Source organism: Saccopteryx bilineata, chromosome 10 (genome assembly GCF_036850765.1).
Source record: "Saccopteryx bilineata isolate mSacBil1 chromosome 10, mSacBil1_pri_phased_curated, whole genome shotgun sequence".
Taxonomy (NCBI): domain Eukaryota; kingdom Metazoa; phylum Chordata; class Mammalia; order Chiroptera; family Emballonuridae; genus Saccopteryx; species Saccopteryx bilineata.
This window is the reverse complement of record NC_089499.1, coordinates 79,683,095-79,705,475: the sequence shown is the minus strand read 5'-3', so window position 1 is coordinate 79,705,475 and position 22,381 is coordinate 79,683,095. Positions and strand designations below refer to the sequence as shown.

General features: G+C 41.4%; 1 protein-coding gene and 1 pseudogene across 1 annotated transcript in view; one reads left to right on the top strand and one right to left on the bottom strand.

Moving 5' to 3' along the window:
- The window catches only part of FHIT (fragile histidine triad diadenosine triphosphatase), a 1,915,768-nt gene that overhangs the window by 708,482 nt on the left and 1,184,905 nt on the right, over positions 1-22,381 (bottom strand). The gene's annotated exons all lie outside the window — the stretch shown is intronic.
- Positions 1,145-22,361, top strand: LOC136314562 (inositol-3-phosphate synthase 1-like; annotated as a pseudogene).

Below are 22,381 nucleotides of genomic sequence, written 5' to 3'. Positions count from 1 at the left end.
GTCCTCAGTGCTCACCCTGCCCCGGCACAGCCCGGTCCTCAGTGCTCACCCTGCCCCGGCACAGCCCGGTCCTCAGTGCTCACCCTGCCCCGGCACAGCCCGGTCCTCAGTGCTCACCCTGCCCCGGCACAGCCCGGTCCTCAGTGCTCACCCTGCTCCGGCACAGCCCGGTCCTCAGTGCTCACCCTGCCCCGGCACAGCCCGGTCCTCACCGCTCACCCTGCCCCGGCACAGCCCGGTCCTCAGTGCTCACCCTGCCCCGGCACAGCCCGGTCCTCACCGCTCACCCTGCCCCGGCACAGCCCGGTCCTCAGTGCTCACCCTGCCCCGGCACAGCCCGGTCCTCAGTGCTCACCCTGCCCCGGCACAGCCCGGTCCTCAGTGCTCACCCTGCCCCGGCACAGCCCGGTCCTCAGTGCTCACCCTGCTCCAGCACAGCCCGGTCCTCAGTGCTCACCCTGCCCCGGCACAGCCCGGTCCTCAGTGCTCACCCTGCCCCGGCACAGCCCGGTCCTCAGTGCTCACCCTGCCCCGGCACAGCCCGGTCCTCAGTGCTCACCCTGCCCCGGCACAGCCCGGTCCTCAGTGCTCACCCTGCCCCGGCACAGCCCGGTCCTCTCCAGGGTTTTTCATTTTTCAGCATTTTTTCAGCCACTATTGATCCACTAGTAGTAGGGACCAGTCAGAAACATGCGAGACATTTGGGATACCCCTGACTCTCCCATTCACCGCCAATATAAGAATTGCAGGGTTCCGTTGTTGTTCTGGATAGATTTCAAATCTTCGTGCTTGGCTATCTCAGTCCTCGAATCAGCCCCCCTTTCCCTCCCACCTCGATCATACCAGCCATTGTACTTGTTTTCCTGGTTCCCAGTTCTTTTCTAAACACAAGCCAGAATCGCTTTGTATGGTACCCAAATCAGATCTCCAAATCTACTCCAGAGTCTCTGAGGTTCCTGAGAACCCTGGGTCCCATTCAGGCTTCCCCTCTCTCAAGAATTTCATTTGTTCATTCAATTAAAACACTGAAATAATTTTTCCTTAAATAATTTATTCCAAATAAAAATCTAATCAATAAGCATTATCATGGACAACAAAATAAAACTAATGCCGGTTTTTTAAAATGGGAAATTAACTGTGATGTATGGCATTAGCATTGCTTCGTAAGGACAAGAAGAAAACTGGGGATGTACAGGAGAGCTACTGTACTTTGCCAGGGGTTCTCCCATATGTACTACCTGAGAGTGAGTGGACTTTTCAATCCTAACTCACAGACCTGGACTCTGATGCACAAAAAGGGGAAGCAAGCCGTACCCATCCAAGCCATGCCTACAGACTAAGCTTATACTCTTGCATCACTAGCTTATTCAAAGCCATGACTTTGCCTCACAGACTTATAAACTCTGAATGTTCTAGAAGCTGTCTAGTTGCTGTATTCTGACCAATAGTGATTAAAAGCATCCCATGATTAATTCTCGCCCCCAAACCTTCCAGCTCCTTCTTCACTAATTCTCCCTTTTCAGACACACTCAGTTTCTCCTGGTGCATGTCCACCCCTGCTGTAGCAGGCCAAGAAACTTACCTTGAAACTTAAGTATGTTCCTGATGGTCTTTAATAATCAGGCTTAAGCAAAATAAACACTTAGGAGAGGTATGAAGAATTCATACCTAACTTTGAACAGTTATTGCCTCTTGAAGGGTTGAGGAGGGGTGGGAAGATGAAAGCAGATACAGATTTACTCCTCATTTTTCTGTAGTGCCTGAATTAACAACAGACGTGCATTCAAATAGTACCACTGTTGTTTTAAAAACATAAATAAATGCTACATATAAGATTGTCAATTAAAATAATCTTAGAAAACAATGCCTGCTCTCAGTAGATAATTAAATATCTACATTGACTAAATGTGTTTAAAGAGGTTATGATTCAATATCAGAGTGATAATTTTTGCATCTCTTTTCATTGCAATATAAAAGAAATATCAGAAGGTTCCAATTAGGAATAAACTGCAGGCCACTTTTAATCAATATGCTGTGGGAATTAAATGATACTGTTTTTGTGTTTTACTTTATGAAGACACTAGTCATTACCTTTTTTACTTTTTAAATAACTAAAAGTTCACTTATTATTTATTAAAAGAGGCTTCTCATTAAATGTCTATGGCTTCAGTGTGGGTTGCTCTTTAGCCGTTCTCTCCACCCAGCATATTTAATCAACAGAATATTCACTATTTTTTACCTCCTACAGCAGGTCTACTCCAACCCTGAGTAACTTCTACTGCCTTGGAAACTTTGACTTATTATCCTGAAAAAACACAGCTAAGTACTTGCTTATATATTTTACCATACATGTCTCTTTCTCCAATACCTCAGTTCTTAGGTAATTTAATATTCATCACAGTGTCTAGCATTATGCCTTGAACTACACCGCTATTCAAAAAACCCCAAAACAACAACAAGTTTTGTTGATTAGAACCAGTATGAGCAATCACACAGAAGAATTTTGAAATATAATTCCCTTTTTCCAAAGGTTCCCTTCTCTATTCTCCAGTCTCCCAAGAATGGTATCTGATTTCTAACTTATATCCCCGACTTCAGGAAATTCTGAGGCTATACTGGTTCATCAAAGTTAAATGGGAGAAAGGGTCACCCACCAGAGAATTCCATCATAGTGAAAACGGAACTGAAATAGCCAAGCTCAAATGGGCGCTGATCTGAATTTCTCATCAAGTAGCAGTTTAAGGCATCACGGACAAGATTGCCTTGAGCTGAAAAAAAAAAGGCTTTGGTGCCAGCTGTTTTGTCCCACAATCAAAAAACAATTTTCAAGTTTTACTGCAAGTTTTGTTAATAAGTTTCTCCCTTCTTCATAGTTTTTAAATTTTTTATTATTATTTCTTGACTTAAGCAAGATAGAGAGAAACACTGATCTGTTCCTGTATGTGCCCTGACCAGGGTTGAACCAGCAAACTCTACAATTTGGGACAATGCTATAACTAACCAAGCTAATCAGCCAAGCTTTCGTTATTTTTATTTAAAGTAAAAAAACAACAACAACAACAAAAAAACAAAAACCCCACCTATTAATGTTTTTATTGCATGGGAATAAAGATAAGGAGGACTTAAATTTCAGGCAAACTGGAGATACATTTTAAAAATACTGTCATCAAGACTGATAACTAGCACACCTGAAAATCACTTTCTCCCAGACCAGAGTCTGGAGTGATGAAATCCAGATCCCTCAGAAGCCTGTGATAGGGACTATCAGAAGAACCTATCTCCACTCATTCCAAAACACTAATCACTCTGCATGATGTCCAATTTCCAGCCCCAGCCAGAGTGTTCACTGCTTGACAAGAGCCCTGAAGACGGGGATGGCTAATGTACTTCAGCTCTCTTGCTAGGCTTGAATGCCAATACTGCCTACAACAGAGTGGAGCTGATCCTGGGCTTCTGCAAGATAACAGGCACAATCAGTAATGTTTGCCAGTGTGGCAAACCAGTGCTAACTATTCTGGGTCCTTTCCCAGAAAGTGTGGACATGGAGCCCCCTTTGCTAGACAGGGCTACACGAACAGTTCCGGTCCACAGGTTGTGATCACGGTCATGTGTACCACATAACACCCAGGTGCACACATGTCAAGGCCTCTCTTCCCCAATTGTGGTAAACCTTGAACCCTCAAGATAAAGGTGCCACAAGACAGCAACGGACTAAAATTCCGAGCACCCCCACCCACTGGAGAGTCACCTGGAACTACCATGGGCCTTGCAAGGACAGGAAACCAATCCCAGTTGATTAAGCCACAGAGGTTTTGGTATTGTTCATTACTGCATTGTAACCCAGCCTACTCTGACTTCTACATGGACATCTAAAGTAGGGACAAGACACAAGAGTGTCCAGTACTTGGCATTTCATAGTGGACCACGAATGAATAATTAGGGACATTGGTTGATCTTACATTCAAAATACCCACCACCAGCCTGACCTGTGGTGGCGCGGTGGATAAAGCATCGACCTGGAACGCTGAGGTCACTGGTTCAAAACCCTGCACTTGTCTGGTCAAGGCACATATGGGAGTTGATGCTTCCTGTTCCTCCTCCCTTTCTCCCTCCCCCTCTATCTATCTCTCCCCCCCCACCCCACTCTCTCTCCTCTCTAAAAAGAATAAATAAAAATTTAAAAAATATATACAGTACAGTCCCAAAATACCCTCCACCACCATAGTAAATTTCCATTTGGTGTAATGGAAATTCTTATACACTCACATTGCTTACCTTCTTTTCGATTACTAACAAATGTAATTAGCACCTTGGCTCTTCCCTACCTCCTTTATGCTGCATTTAAGCACAGTATGTTCAGAGCAGACAACATATCATAATTATAAATACAATAAGTATCCCTATGAAAAGCAAAAGTTGCCACTGTTGTGCCTTTTAGCAGTGAACACTCTAGCACATTAAACTTTTAAGTATTTCAGTCCAGGGGTCACTCAGGCCAGCCTCTATTTTCGCAGACGAACTACAGCTGATGCCAAGTGCATCAGGAACATCCCTCTCCTCTTTAACTGATCTGTGTCAGCAGGATTCCAGCAGACAAGATGTCTGTAACATTGGAACAAATGACCAGCACGTTAGGAATAAAAGTTTTATGCTTCTGCAGTGCTTGCTAGGAATGGTTTCATGAGCTTGACAAGTATCAATGTGTGCTATTCTTACTGCAATTTTCCAATGAGAAAACTAGTGTGTGGGTTTACATGCTTACAAAAAGCAGAAATCTTTTATCATTGTAAAGTAGAATAGAGGTTCCAGATAAAACAGGAGAGGATGTCAAATCCCAGATAAACAACAAAAAATATATAGTATAAGTATGTGCCTCCTATCACATGGGACAGACTCACACTAATAGAAAAATATCGGACCTGGCCAGTGGCTCAGTAGATAGAAAGTCAGCCTGGCATATAAATATCCTGGGTTTGGTTCCCTGTCAGGGCACACAGGAGAAGCAAACATCTGCTTCTCCCACTCCTTCCCTCTCTCCTTTCTCTCTCTCTTCCTCCTACAGCCAGTGGCTCCATTGGTTTGAGCATGGCCCTGGGGGCTGAGGATGGCTCCATGGGAGCACATCAGCTTCAGGAGCTAAAAATAGCTTGGTACTTGAACACTGGCCCAAGATGGGGTTGCCTGGTGGATTCTGGTCTGTGCACATGTAGGAGTCTGCTTCACTATCTCCCCTCCTGTCACAAGAAAGAAAGAAAGAAAGAAAGAAAGAAAGAAAGAAAGAAAGAAAGAAAGAAAGAAAGAAAGAAAGAAAGAAAGAAAGAAAGAAAGAAAGAAAATTAAAGAAAGAGAGAGAAAAGAAAAGAGAGCCCAGGACAGTTGGCTCAGTGGTAGAGCGCTGGCCCAGTGTGTGGACGTTCCAAGTTCGATTCCTGGTCAGGGCACACAGGAGAGGTACCCATCTTCTCCACTCCTCCCTCTCTTGCTTCTCTCTTTCTCTCTCTTTCTCTTCACCTCCCCTCCTGCAGCCAAGGCTTGATTAGAGTGAATTGGCCCCAGGTCCTGAGAATGGCTCCATGGCCTCTGCCTCGGGTGCTAAAAGATGGCTCTGGTTGCAACAGAGTGAGGACCCCAGACGGGCAGGGCATCTCCCTTAGTGGGCTTGCTGGGGGTGTCCCAGTTGGGGCGCATGCAGTGTCTCTCTGCCCACCCTCCTCTCACTAAAAAAAATTTAAAAAAAAGAAAGGAAGGAAGGAAGGGAGGGAGAGAGGAAGGAAAGAAAGAAGGAAGGAAGGGGGGAAGAAGGGAGGGAGGGAGGGAGGGAAGAAAAGAAAGAAAGAGAAAGAAATTGTCACTGTTTATCTGAAATTCAAATTTAACTGGGCCTCTATATTGTTATTTGTGGAATGTGGCAAGTCTAATTTAGAAGCCAGATCTGAAATTTTTATCAACATTCAATATTTTAACTTTATTAAGTAACCAGGCTAAGCTGATTATATATATCTCTGTCAACTGAAATTTAAGGAGTTACAAGGAGGAAAAACCACTGAATCTAGTCTACTATAAAAACAAAATGCAAAAAATAACAATTTTAGTACAAAGCAAGAAAAAAAAAACCCTGCTTTTTCCTTCCTACCAAATGCCTATGGCATTTGAGCAGGATAGAGATGTTGATATTTCAATCTGCCAGTTGTCACATTTTATATCTAAATTGGTGAAAATCCTAAGGCATTCACTTTGTTCAAATTTTGAGGGTAGGATTTGCAAGAAAAAACAGAATATTCTTCATTATTACTATTATTAGTGTACAATGAGAAGCCTGCTAAAACAAGAACATGAATATTTTAGCTCAGGCAGAGATTAAAGGGCATGATGAGTAGGAAGCACTTTTCTCACAATGTCTTCCCAGTCATTGTCAATGCTAGTCATGAAGTGAGTCAGAAGTCGTGCTTACTATGGCAGGAGCACGCGGTGAGTTTAAAACCTACTGGAAACAAATAATGAAATAGGTATCTGGTAAGACTAATGAAATTTTCAAATCTAAGAAAGCTTGGAATGGAGTGCATTCAGAGACTCTTAATGACATCATTTTAAACTCTTGGTCTCTCTTCCAGGTTTTATTTGAAGTAAGACCATGAGTTGCCTGACCTGTGGTGGTGCAGTGGATAAAGCATCCACTTGGAAATGCTGAGGTTGCCGGTTCAAAACCCTGGGCTTGCCTGGTCAAGGCACATGTGGGAGTTGATGCTTCCAGCTCCTCCCCTCATCTCTCTCTGTTTCTCCTCTCTCTCTCTCTCTGTCTCTCCCTCTCCTCTCTAAAATGAATAAATAAAAATTAAAGAAAAATTAAAAAAAAAAAGACCATGAGTTATTGCCAAAGAACGAATACTCTCAGCCCAAGCAGCGTGTCTCCAACTGCCATTCATCAAGAACTTCAAAAACAATGTGTTTATCTTTCTGCTTGTTGTGAATATTAATAAATTAAGATCTTTAAACTGTTTAGAAAGAAGAAAAAACTGCCAAGAGCTTGGGTGCAGATGATGTATTTACACACATTAGCGAAGTACCATTAACAGTAATTAATGGTGCTTTTACATCTCAAAATACATTGCAATTGACTGTCAATTTGTTTTGGAGATGTCTGCAATCATAAAATAAACCATTCTAAATGGATACTTAGTAATTTTTAATACTTTTAAACTCTGATGTGCTATTTAATGCTTTGGCAGTAACACACTATTTTAGGAAGACAATTTTTAAATTTAAAATTTTTATTGTACTTTATTAAAGTTAATGAGACTGCATTGCTTACATTGTACCTTAATTCAGAATGTTCATAAAAGTCACAAAGGCTAATGTTAAAAGTTATATTTGAGAAAAAGCAAATTCAATCAGTTAATGACTATATAACTAAAACCTAATTCTCCCACTTTCTGAAGGAACCCTTATGCAGTAATGTTGTATGTTGTCATGAGAGGGTTTCAGATGTCCCTGCTGAGGACACACCACTGTGATGGAGCGGAAGAGATGCGAGTGGGGAGAAGAGCTCCGTCACCCCTGATTCTCTTCTTGACTTGGTCTGACTGTTGATTAGAACTAGAGCACACAGCACTTGGGAACTGTAGTGAAGAATATTTACAGTACTGAACTTCCAAAGAAGTTAAAATTAGAAAGGAATGTCTCCTCTAAGTCAATAAAGTCTGAAATATTTTACTGATGACTTAAGTCCCATTTTGCTTGAGAAAACTAAGAGCAAAACAGAAAATATATTTGCTTTCAGAGTGCCAAAGCCACGTGGAATAGAATGTGAGCTAAAACACTTAACCCAGTTAAGCAGCCTTTTCATGAACAATAGAAATGGTAAAAACAGATTTGGGGGGATCCTGACATGAGGTCCTATTGTTTGCATACCTCTTACTTTTGTCCAGACCGAGAGGGCTCCAGGGAGGTTTTTCATTCCGTCCACTTCTTTCCACTATGAACAACTGTTCACCCTTTGATAGGAGACCTTTATAACAAATTCTTATAACAAAGTTGGTGTGAAATTTAATTGAGTTTCTTGGTACCATTCACAGTATGGTAAGAAAGTTTATAAGACAATAATTCCAAATATAAAACAAATGTTACATGATTTTATGAATTTAAGGAAATATGTAAATGGAATACTAAACACACTTGGCATGTTAAAAAATATACTTGGTGTTTGTCAGCTGCCAAAGAGTAAAGACATATTGCCTGTGTTATCAATAATAAGAAGAAAATCATGGGGTACTGACCAGGAGAGTGTTGTCCTTCATCCCAACCACAATCACAGGACCTACATGCCAGATCTCTGTTTTTGATTAGGCAAAAATCTGACACATGAATCTTGGGAAGGCAAAACTAGTGAATTTTATTTGTTCTTAAAGAATTCTAAATAAAGAAATCATACTTCCCTTTTGACATGAATATTTCTCTCTTCCTCACACCACCAAGACGAGAGCATAAATAGAAATTATTAATATACTTGCATAATCACATGGAGACATGCTGACTTCAATAAGGCTCTTGTCCCAGAGATAAGGAACCAGTAAAGTATCCACTCAGAACGTTTTAACAATGTCTACAGAGAAATCACTTGTGAAATAAAATCAGTAAATTCACTGGCCACACATGGCTTTGTCATGTGGCCTTTGATCTCTATTTTTTGGTACTCCCTACTTCCAAAAGACAAAATTCAAGATCTCATCTGCTTAAAGCAAGACTGTGAGATAATATATACAAGAAGGCCTACACACTTCTAACCCATTTTTACTGATATAGGAGTATGTAAGGTCCAGGAGCGATTGAATGCCATGGATTTTTGCCATTGAGGAAAATCTACTGTACCATGTGTTTTATGACATCAATATTTACTTTGAGGGCAATTTTATAGTGATATCTGCTACAAGTATCATGGATTCACACATATCTAAAGTGTTGCAGGTTATAAAATATTAGGAGCAAATATTTTTATGAGCCATATTGCACTGCTGTTTTGTTCCCAGGGGTAAGAGGTAGTTTCTCATGTACAATACGCTACTGATCTATTTCTGGGGTTAGCTGAAGCTGGTCATAGTCTTGGACAAAAAATGTGACAGTATTCCCTGCCATGGTGATTCCTGGAGCACATGTGCTGGATACGGCCAAATTCTTGAGCCAGCCTAAGTAGAGGAGGTGGGGACCTGCCTATTTTCAAAACATATACAAGTTTAGCACACATAGGTGGCACATAACTGTGATGATCACAATGGATGATGACAACAACTGCCAACATGTACTGAGAGTACGGTGTGCTATGCACTATGCACTATATCCACCCAGCAGCATTGTGAGCTAAAAATTATTAGCAACACTACTTCACAGATGAAAGAAATAAAGGCACAGTAGTTACCTTACCCAAAGTCATTGGGAGGTGAACTAAAATTCATATGTTTCTTGAGCCCATATTGTTCTTACCATAGGACCAGCTGTGTCAGAAGTCAGACCAGAGTCAGCCCAGCTCCAACTCTTAATGATCTTGCACAAGTTACTTAACCTCAGAAAGCCTCAATTTTTTCAATTATGATGTATAGATTATAGCAATGTTTTTCAACCACAAGTCCAAGGACCAGTGCTAATTTGCCAGAAATTTCATGCTGGTCTGCAAAAGAATTAACCATCCTGATGTTTTATGAAGATTATAGTTGAATTCACTTATGCTCTGAGTGACTGCCACTTACCAGCCTGTATCATCGATGAAAACTATTGAGGTTATCTTACATATCTTTAGATTTTTACTGAATTAAATACTGCTCTCTGGAAATTTCAGTTGTAGTCTTTTACATATATATATATATATATATATATATTACTGTTTGTATGGTTATCATAAGAAATTTTCATGTTAGTATTATAATTAAAAGATAATGCACAAAATACTAACAATGGTTTTTATTTCTTCCTTAGCAGTCCCCACAATTATTCTATATTCTCTAGTCTCCAAGTGCAAAAAGGTTGAAAACCATGAAATATATAGCACTACCTATCATACAGGCATTTAAAAAATCATCTGAAACTTGGAAACAGGTAAACAAGATTACTGGATTCCTTCAAGTGCAGTGTTCTGATTGTTGAACTTGACTTTCCACTTATGGGGCATTTTACAATCTGATGGGAAATAGTAGCATATGTGAGCTGTCATGGACCAGCAGAACATTATGCTGTTCTGTATCTAGCCCAACAATCTACCAAATTGCAAATAAATAAAGAAAGAAGAAAGAAAGAAAGAAAGAAAGAAAGAAAGAAAGAAAGAAAGAAAGAAAGAAAGAAAGGAGGGAAGGGGGGGAGGAAAGAAAGATAGAAGTAATCAAATGACCATCATTGGACTAATTTTAACATATTACTAGGTCTCGCATCAATTAATAAGCTGATCAATATCTTGAACTGTGTTTATTTTATATTTGTACAAGAGCTATGGACTTGCCTTTCTGCAAATTGTTTTTCTTAACAGAGTGTTTTGAGAATTAAGTGAGATCATGCGTATGAAATATGCAGTATAGGGCCTCTCACTAATGATTCAGTAAATGTCATCCTTTATATTATTGCTATGATCATGTCAATAATTGTTATCACCACTACAATACCATTTAAAATGCTTAATGTTAGGAATTGTTTCCTTTTACTCATATTCAAATATTAATAGGGAAGAGTTAATCACTTGTTTTGACAAAAGTCATCAAATTCCACATTGTTACCCACAGCTAAAACACTATAAAATCTGGCCTTGAGAATGGTTCTTGCAAATCACATATTCAGCACAAAATGGTCAGCCAGGGCATCTACTCTCTACGCACAGGAGGCTGAACATCAGACAGCACGCCATCACCTCTGTTAAACAAGGTTCATTAGAGTGATCATTGACAGTTGCTTCCCTTTTAAGTGATTGCTCTGTAGTTTCATTACTTTCTGTCAAGGAAATGCTAGTAATTAATTACTGATAAACTAAACACCATCTTTGCTTGCAGTGAAAGGTTTAGAACCATTTATCTTGCAGGTGGGGAAGGCGGCGGGAAGAGAAAGAAGTCACCTCACCGGTGCTGAGCTGCACTGTAAACAGAGTCACTACAGGGATGAGTGGGGACGGGCAGAGCCTCCGGGAAGAGAAAGAGCTCACCTCACCGGTGCTGAGCTGCACTGTAAACAGAGTTACTACAGGGATGAGTGGGGACCGGCAGAGCCTCTGGGAAGACAAGAGAGAAGCCCATTCCCACATTTGCAGCTCCTGCTGTAGTTAAAAAATAAAAAAGTCAATGGCCCACAACGTATGCTTTATTTTTTAAAAGACACTTTGAATACTAAAAATAAATGTAGAATAATTAAGATAGTCATGATAATGACAGAACGAATAAAATTCAAAGTGCATGGCAGGTGAGTAGTCAGGTGGTATGACAGAGGGTTTTTTGCATTTCTACTAGAACATTTCTATAACTTTCCTTTCTTGGATATAATTTCTAAAGTCTAAAGTGAACATTTTGTGAAAATGGCCCAAACGTTGAGCCTTCCCCACATAGGTATCTCAGACCCTGAGATTTGATTTTTCACTGATGCATCTGATATCCTGTGCTCCAGTGGCTGGTCTTTCCTGCTCTTCTTTTTGTTGTTTTGTTCATTAGAAAGCCATTGGAGAGCCCTTTCTACAGATGCTACGAGACATCTTCACTGCTGTCTGACATCTTCCATCAGCTCAGGTCATCTTTACAACCACAGAGCCTTCAGGTTCCCCAGATTCCTACCACACATTCTTTACCAAAAATGATGCATCATTAAACTGCAATACTTGAAGACAAAGGCATGTGTTCAAAGGATAATAAGTGATTAGGGAGAGCCACTGCTTTGGAATCTAGTCATGTGGACATTTGGCAGAGCAGACAAGTGAGCAAGAATCACTTCTAATTTCTCCTCCAACATTCCCGCATTACAGGAAAGAGAGATCAGTGCTTTTAAAATTTTTTCAAAGGTATTTTGTGAATTGCCGGTTTCAGTAAAGCCTGAAACCTATTATTTAAGGGCTCTGGACTCCCTGGTATGTCCAAAGATCTATTGATAGCTGAGTCCCTCTTCTAGTTGTTTTCAAAAGAAGATACCAGAGCGTTCTTCAAGATCAAAAGAAAGTAGATTCTCTCTCAGAGAGAGTGGTAGGTACTTAAGGTATGAAGCTTTAGTTAACTGGAGCAAGAAACAGGACAAGAACTGGGTTGAGGTCAAGGCCAGCCAATGATCTGTATCTAAGATCTGTATCACAAAGAAGAAATGAAGCAAAGGTGCCAGTCAATCAAAAATATGCTCAGGCAGTGGGCCAGGGGTAATTACTGACAGAACAAACCAAAGAGCTGAGGGTCAAGGGCAGGGGCAGGAGGTGGACACCCTAGGCCTCTCCTGTCAGCTCCGGAGGGAGGTAACAGCTCTGAGAAACCTAGAAAATATTGGAGCATCCAGGTCAACCTAACTTGGCCTTCAATGGGCACAACACCTGGGGGCAAGCACTCCAGACATCCTGGAAGCACACAGGAAGAAAACAAGGCTAATTATTTAACTTTTAATTTGGAAGTAATTTCAAATTCATCTGCAAGTTCCAACATGCAGAATTGTACAAAGTACTCATAGTTCCTGTGTACACCTCAGATTCATCCATTGTTAAATTTTCCCCATCTACCTATCATTTGCGTTCTCTCCCCCATATATACACTATTTCCTGCTATTATTTTGAAAATAAGTTGCATTCAGTGTATATTTCTTAAAAATAAGGATATTTCCTCTTATCACCATAGTAGAGTAACCAACTTCAGTAAAGGTAACACTGGTGCCATAGTTTGTCTAATGCACAAACTATGTTAAACTATTGTTAAAAAGCTTACAGTGTGTTTGGTTTGTCTTAAAGGCTGGTACTTAGGACCACACAGAAGTGTTTGCTGCCCTGTGATCTACCACTCTGGACTGAGAGCTCTTCTGATGCCAGAACTGGGGTCCATGAGCCTCTGTGTTTGTGTGTACTGTTTCAGGCCCTGTCAATAAAACAAACTATACAATAACCAATAAACATGACCTTTCTTAAATGTGGTCGGGGTGGATTTTCACATTTCAAAGAGCATCTCAGAGTGTTCAAGCTGAGAGAAATTTGAAATCAATTGGTCCAACCCACATGTTTTTACAGTTGAGAAAATTAAGGCCTACGGAGGAAAAAATGAATTGCCCAAGGTCACATAACACAACAGTTCTTTATAAACTGTTATCAAATCAATTTTAAGGTCTATGGCTGGCATTTTTTTAAATAAAAATATAATTTAAAAAAATATCTGAGTATGTAGCATAGAGCATAGGTAAATACTGTTTGGTGAAACTTTTTTTTAATTACATGTGTTTATCAGTGTATATGTTCCCCTTTACTGGGAAATGATATAAAATGCATTTCTTACTGACAGTTATGGTGAAAAACCTTTTAAAAATTCCATGAGAATGAGGTCTCCCAAATGAAAAACCAGTAGTCATTCTACTAGAAAAAGTGCTTCTTAAACTTTTGGATGAAGATAAAGATTGAAATGTATTTTCTGATTCAGTAAGTCTAGGATGGGATCTGAGATTCCACATTTTGAACAGGCTTGTGGGTGACATGTAAGCCCTGGGTGGCAGCCTGTGGACCTTGAGAAGCATGATGAAACTCTATACCCCATTAAGGACCTGGTTCACTGTGTAGGCTGTCCATACTAAGTAGGTACCACACATACATACTTACATATATACATATATATCTTTTCATTTGCTAAGAATTTGAATATAAACAATAAATTTTGGGAATGTTTAAATTATTAAAAAATAAACAAATAAACAAAACTTTCCATGGAGAAATTAGCTCAAATCATAGCAGAGACAATGTGCTAGTTGTGATAGCCTGAAGAACATTAGGATCTCCTGGTTTTCACAATATGCCACACACCACACCCAATACATCAATAATCCTGCAGGTGTGGACAAATTACAGATGATCAGATTCAGGCATCTTGTTTTGCCCAAGGTCATATTGCAGGAGAGTGGAAGGATACAGAGTAGAGTCCAGCCAACCGCTGCAGCCATGCTTCCATCCGACTCGCTGACTCACAGATGACATTCTCACAGATTACATACTCATGCTTTAGACACTGCATTAAGTAAATACGTATACAGGTATACACATTAGCACCATCCTTGACATTGATCTTTATACACAGTCTAGAATATTCAGGAGTTAGGAATAAGTGAGAAGAAACTAATGTGTGAAAATCAAACTCCCTTGAATTTATGTGCCTTCTGAAGTGGCTCGAGCAACAACATTTCTAGTGTCTGAATTAAAGGGATCTCCTAGAAACAGTCATATTAGATCAGAGAGGCTGAGTTAGAAAACTAGTGGGAAGGAGTGTGAGCAATGTATGACAGGTGCTACAAACAAGATTGCATCATCTACAACTTAGACTTCATGCGGTATATTTAGTTCAAACCCTGGCACTTTATACAAATAGGTTGTCACATAAAATGCAAACAACTCTCTTTTGACAAAGTGATACTGCTGTGGAGCTGGGCTGACGGCTTTATATATCGCAAAGCTCTTTAAGTGACAAATTAAAGCAGAGTCCTGAAATTATGGTGATCTGGAATTACGGCATAAATCCTGCCTGGGTCTGGGGGGGGGCAAAAGGAGAGCCTTTTGCAATTAATTAAAAAGAAAATCTGAGAGGAGGCAGTTAGATCATTCTGATCTCGATTCTATAAAATGGATTTTGAAGTTACTGGCACAAGACTGAGTGATGGACCCAAACACTTCTTCAAATGAGATGTACAGTGTTATTTAAAGATCTAGCTGAAACACCGTCCTTGACCCAAAATATGCCCAGTGCAAGTGCCATGGCTATGTCTGCACTGACATCGGAACCTTTTGGTATGTTTAATATTGTCGCTTTCTGTGTACACACAATGCCTTCCCACACTGTCTACCTCAATGGCACATTCGAATGAAGCCAGAAGGTTTAAAAGGCTCTGCTTTCTATGCATTTTATTTAGCCTGAATAAACATTTTCAGTCTATCCCATTCAAAACCCCACCGCATTAATGCTGCTGGACTGCTCTTGTCTCTTAACAACAATTTTTACCAATGGGACTGTTGGGCAACCTATTTTTGATCAATGACTAGTAAGAAATATAGGGTTTCTTTTTTAAAAAAAAAGAATCATACTTTGGCTATAAGGGGGCAAATTCATTATCCATAAATCTAGAGGAGCTAAGGATTCCAGCTGAATCAGAAGCCTTATCTGACTTCAGTCTGACAGGTAACTCTAGGCTTTAAATGATTAAATAAAAGTCTAAGTTCACCCAAGCCTGGACAAAATAAAACTCAAAGCCCATAAACTTCAAATAAAATGAGAAAAAGTCACACATTTTTCAACCTCTAAAAGAAATGGAGAGATGTACAACCCGATGGCCACTGATTTCAAATAGAGGGTTTCTTTTGTTGTTTGTGTTTTTCAGAACTAGATTCAAATTTTACAATATCCTCCAATAGAGAAAAAAAGTTGTGAGAGTAATGTGACTGATTTTAACTTTAAAAACACTTTTTGAGACATTACATGTATATGGTGTGGCAAAATACAGACGCCCATAAAAGCTTTAACATTCCTTCTATTGGCTGTTCACTCTCCTAGAGTCTGGAGCGATCAGTGAGTATTTTCCAATAGAACTCAGCAGATTTTACTATGCCCAGGTCTGAAAAAACTGGTATTTCCAGTAACTACCCTAAAATATTAGCTCTTAATGACATGAGTTGTTCTAAAGTGAGAAGTCTGACTACCTTGAGAACAACATGTTGCAAGGAAGCCCGACTGCCAAGTGGAGAGGAAGAGATGCCCAACCAATGTCTAGCCATTTGAGTCATTCCAGCCAAGGCTCCAGACATTATCAAACTGAGAAAAGCAGTCATCCCTACCATGAATGCCCTGCATAAAACCCTGACCCACAACACTATGATATAACAACAATAACTTGTTTTCAGCTATTACATTTTAAGGTGATTCATTACATAGCAATAGGTACGAAGAACACATAGTAAGTGGGATAATCTTAAGTGTACCATTCTGCATTACTGCATATGCACACATGTATGTAACTATAACCCAGACTGTGACACATGATTGGGCAAACTGCCTCCGACCCATCACAGACACTATCCTCAATAAACTCCTACCTAAACACATAGACACACACACACACACACACACTTATCCACAATTCTAACATCTATCATCATACTACCTAGGTTAGTTTTGTCATTCCCAAATTTTACAGTACTGAACATCATACAGTATGCCCCCTTTAACATCCAGCTTTCTCCATTCAGCTGCCTCTGACATTCATCAATACTACTTCCCAGGGTAGTAGATGGTGTGTTTTTACTGCTGTGCAGTAGTCCATTTAATAAGTCTAGCACATTTATCAATTCAGTGGTTGAAAGACATTTGGGTCACTTCTACTTTGGGGCTTTATAAATAAAGCTTTTAGGAACATTCCTGAGCAGTCTTTGGGTGGACAAAGGTCCTCATTTCTCTTGGATATGAACTCAGGAGTAGTCTTGCTGGTCACAGGGCAGAACATACAGTGACTAGAGCATCAGTTCCGATTCTGGCACTGATGGAACTGCTCATCTGGGTTATGTCGTACATAGCTTTTTCTCTCTGTATGTCTAGCAAATATTGAGAAACAATCATACCAAGCATTAAATTAAACTATTTATGATTTGTCCTTCTGTATTTGACCTTTCATGACTAACTGCATAATAGTGTTGTTCTCAACAATGTCTACTGTCATCAGAATAACACTGTTCTTGGAAAAATCCTACCAGGCAAAGTCAACCTCTAAAATAGCCTTGTAATAAACATGCAGAAATGTCACTTTTTGCATTCATCCAAAGGTTTTGTATAGCTTAAGGATATGTGCAGGAAGCTAACTATAAAAATAGAAACTTGACAGTGGGGATGCATGTGTATGTCAAAATAATATTACTCTTTCTGGGAGTATGGCAGAAAAATGACACTCCATCCACCAGCATGATTTTTATAGATCTGCCTCTTTGCCAGATGTCACCTTTTATAAACTGCTTTATAAGAACATGACAGTATAAGTGTAATAGTGTGCTTATTGCTTGATAAACTGTAGTAATACACTTGGGATTGGTTGAAAATTAAAGCCTCAGAGCCTATTCATTAAGCATTTAGGAGAAGTGCATAAGCAAAGACATGCAAACTCTTAGATGCACAATGTACGCAGACGGAGCTGCTGGCAGCCGGAACTGCGGCTCAGGCATGCCTTATGTAAATAGATGCCAGTTTCCTCGTATTGAGCTAAACGCATTACAGCTACATCTAGGATGCCACTTGCCTTGCTGCAAACTTGAGTGAAATGCAGAACCTCACACTGCCCTAGGCTCACGCAAAACAGATTCAGCCTTTTTTTAAAAAAGTGTTCTGTAACTTAGCACAGCGAATCTTACATATGACAAAGTGTTTCTGACAACCATTTTTCTGAAAAGACTTGAAAATATTTTAAGAAAAATTTTAAATGATTTTGTAGCACACACTATCTTCTTTATCAATGAACTATATATAGCAATGTTTCTTCACGTATATATATATATATAGCCTGAGGATTTCTGAATTATTTGTAGTGCTTGCTAAAAACGGAGATTCTGAAGTCTACTCTTAATTGACTGAAACAAAATCTCTGAGATAAGGGGCCCAATAACTAATATTTTATTAACTAACTCCAAATCATTCTATTCACAGTAAAATGTTTAAGCCACAGTTGCACAAGAATCTAATAATAATATATTTCAGCAGCATGTCATAGCAGTATTTCAATATTATATGACTAATATATATTCTTAGATTCTTTGGTTCAATTTGTTTTTAAATTTTACATTTAAAAAATATAAATAGCATGCATCAATTTAAATTTCTTTCCCCCCCTTTATAAATAGTATGCATATAAAGACCCACCAAACAAAGTCCAATTAAGGACTAGTAGGGGGAAAAAAACCTTAACAAATTTCTTATGTAAATAAACTTCCCTGAGAATTATATTATCTTGGTACTGGCATTTGTAATCTTTGTGATAAACGTGAAAAGCATCGATTAACAAAATAAAACAATCCCTTTATCGAATGGCCTGTTAAAATTCCTCTGGTACTTCTTAGATTTCTCTATTGCTTCCTATTCACAATAAATCCCAAACATCCCATTTCCATAGCTATTACAACAGATAACTGTAAGAAAGCTACTGACGTGCAGTTTATATGGGGTGGGACCTCAAAAAAAAATGCAGGTAATATAAATAGTAAATGATATTTTTTTAAATTAACAAATTGCTACACCAATATGACAACTAATATGAAAGAGAAAGTTCCAAAGGTTCACCGTGCCATAGAACATTATTAGCACAGTGAATTGCTAGTCTCAGATTCTATTTCAGGTATCTACAAAGCTCAGCATGTGAGACAGGCAGCATAGGACAAAGCAGTGTAGGATTTCTGGACGTGAGAGACACTGAAAGTAAGACACCCCCACCCCCATCATAGGAGAGAGCAGAGTGCCTGCCAATTTCCTTGGAAGTTAAAATAAAGAACTGGAAAAACAAAGTTCAGCTCAATTACAGATAGTTTCATTTTTTTTTTTTTAAAGTACATAATAGCACTGAATTGAATCAAACAGAAATCAGAGAAAAACGTGGGGAAAAGTAGCAGAGAAGGTATGGGAGTAGCAGAGGGAAATGGTCCCTCACAGGAAGAATTCAGTTGTTTAAAATAAATAACTTCAGGAATAAGGTCAAGGTCATTCTGCAAGTCCCTGTCCTTTTGGGCCTTGTCACAACATATCTCCCTCATCAGGAGAGTCAAAGCCATAATTGTTGGCCTCGTGACCATGTGCTGTGGGGAGGGGAGCATTTGGTTCCCGAGCAGCTAACTGCAGTCCAGTCCAACTCCAGGACTCATTAACTAACATTTCAAAAGTTTATTAATTTCCTATTGCTGATGTAACAAGTTATTATGAATTTAGTAGCTTAGAGTAACACAAATTTAGAAGTCCAATGTCAGGCTCATTGGGCTAGTCAGGGTGTAGGGTAGGCTGGTTTCTTCTAGAAGCTCGAAGAGGAAAACCTGTTTCCGTGTCTTTTTCTTTTCTTTTCTCTTCTCTTTTTTTTTTTTTTTTTTTTAGCAAAAGAAACAGAGACAGACAGACAGAAAGGGAGAGAGATGAGAAACATCAATTCTTTGTTGCAGCTCTTTGGTTGTTCATTGATTGCTTTCTCATATGGGCCTTGACTGGGGAGCTTCAGTCAAGTCAGTGACCCCTTGCTCAAGCCAGCGACCTTGGACTCAACCCAGCAATCTTTGGACTCAAGCCAGTGACCATAGGGTCATGTCTATGATTCCACATTCAAGCCAGCAACCCTGTGCTCAAACTGGTGACCTTGGGGTTTCGAACCTGGGTCCTCTGCATTCCAGGTCGATGCTCTATCCACTGTCCCACTGCCTGATCAGGCTCCATTTCTGTCTTTTTCTACTTCTACTGGCTCCCCGTATTCCTGGGTTTGTGGCCTCTTCCACTCTGCTCAATGTGCATTACTCCAACATCTGCCTCTTGTCATGTCTCCTCTCTGATGCTGACTCTCCTACCTCCTTCTTACAAAGACCTAGTGATTACACTGGGCCTACCCAATGGTGCTGGATAATATTCTGAGCTCAAGACCCTTAATTCAATCAATCACATCTGTGAAGACCTTTCTGCTCCATATGGCAACAGTGGCAGGGTCCAGGATATATTTGGAGGCCATATTTAGCCTATTAAAATCTTACTTTTTAAAACAAATTCATATATTTCCTCATTACCCACCCACACCCTTCACTTGATAGGACTTGGTTCAGAGTCTCCAGCCAGGATGGCAAGGCAAACTGGTATGCCAGAAAGGACATGCTGACAAAGTCTGATCAGTTTGTAAAACTGATTTTTGCTACAGCTGAGTATCCATCATGACAAGTTGCTGCTTTTCAGAAGAAAGTCCTGAGCAGCGTAGGTGGTGGGGCATTGACTAGACTGGCTCACCAGCCATCAGTGGAAGGGAAGAGATAGTGCTTGACATCAAGGTGGTGCTACAGAACCGTGCCAGATTTTTCCAACGTCCAGAATGCTGTTTACAGGTTTTGCTCTGTTTACAGAAATTTGCCTTATGAGCACATAAAAGACCACCTCCAGGACAGAAAACTGCCAATTCAAACAGCAGCATGGCCACAGTGAGACTGAGTAAAGAAGCTGATCACGTGGAAGCTTGGAAGCTTCCGGAGCTGCTGTGGGAAACTGTTCCTGTCCAGCAGAGACTGCACTGTAATGATCACAACTTGTTCTGGGTTGCTGACTTCTTGTCTATTCACACCAGAATAGAGTCCTGGTTCTGGGGATGGAGCTCTCTTCCTATAGTCCTATGGTGGATGAGTAGATGCCTATACAAAATAAGAATCTCTTAGGAAGAAAAATAGGGGTACTTAGGCTAATGCACTAAGAAGGTACACCCTGACATCTCTCCCCAAAATAATAGTCACTCGGGACTCTGTTGGTACCTTAGTTTAAAGGGCTCCTGGGAGGTGCTGCTGTCTGAAACAGACTCCTTGCAGCTCGCCATGACAGAGGCCGCAGTCCAGTGTGTGTTTGGTCAAGAGCTCCGACATGGCCTATGGCCCCAAGGCCATGGAGGGGCAATGTAAGTATCAATGGCAGGCATCAGCCACAAAGACACCATCCTCAAAGTTCATCCCTCATCCACACACTTCACCTTCTGAACACCAGGCAGGTGTACTGGTTCGGGGTCGTGCTTCTTGGAGGGGGTGGCAATATCAGCCCCACACTCATGTGGCCATGCTGGCCAACCCGCTGTGCCTGTCCCAGCCCATGTGAGTGGGCCAAAGAAGGCCAAGTACCACTGCTGCTGACAGGCGGGTCAGGTTAGCCTGGGCCTATACACTGAGGGCCAGTGCATGTCCGCGCCCTTCTGCGCACGGCTGCACCCATGGTGTATCCAGGTGACCTCCTGTCTGAGAGCTGGGACACATTGTGGCTGAACCTGGCTGAGGTGATATGCATGCAAAGGTGCTGGATTGAGGGCTACAGGAGCAGCTGTGGCCGCCCTGGGAGGTTCTGCACCCCAGGCCCTTGGTCTCCACCCCAGAGCTGATCGCAGCTAACCAGAGTGTGTGCGCCTACAACCTCATCCCTGGCACAGGCGTGCAGCAACTTGGGAAGATCTGGGGGGGCATCCATGACTTCCAGACCCGCATGGGGCTGGACAAAGTTGTGCTGTGGACCGCAAACACAGACTGCTTCTGCAAAACGTTCTACGCCTCAGTGACACAGCTGAAAGCCTGATGCGTACCATCCAGCTGGGTCTGGAGGTGTCTCCCTCCACGCTCTTCACCTTGGTCAGCATCTTGGAGGGCACTGTCTTCCTCAGCAGGTCCCCACAGAGGACTCTTGTGCCTGGTGCACTGTGCTTACATGACAGTGCCACGGCCTGTAGGTGGAGATGACTTTAAGTCAGGCCTGACCAAGGTTAAGTCCACACTGGTTGATTTGCTTATTGGCTTCAGCCTCAAGACCATGTCCATACTGAGCTACAACCACTTGGACAACGATGATGAGCAGAGCCTGTCAGCGCCGTGGCAGTGCTCCAGAGGGGTGGGGTGGACAACACAGTGCAGAGCAACCGGTGCTCTAGGCCTGCAGTGTGAAGTCCAGCCCCCGCATGTTTATCAGTGTGTGTCTACATGGGTGACAGCAAGCGCGCAATGGGTGAGTACACATCGCAGCTCATGATGGGCGGTGGCACCAACACGCGGGTGCTGCGCCACACCTGCAAGGACTCGCTCCTGGCCACACCTGTCATGCTGGACCTGGCGCTGTTGACAGAGCTGTGCCAGTGTGTGAACTTCTGCACCCACTCGGACCGAGCTGCAGGGTCCCCCCACCTCCCCTGAGCGTTCACTGCTTGGCTTCCTCATCATGGCGCCGCCAGCTCCACGGGGCCATCCTGTGGTCAGCGCTCACTCCGGAGGGTACAGCTACAGCGACTATACCCTCAGGGGCCATGAGCTTGTGTGGCAGAATCGCAGACTTTGGAGCACAAGACAGAGGCCCCGGGCAAAGGTGCGTCAGGCACGTCGCCACCACCTGCCAAGCATTTTGCAAGAGAGGATAGGCATCAGCAGGCCCTCAAGGGATGCCAATGGACTGAGGCACCTCTGATGCCCACCACCTGAGGCAGT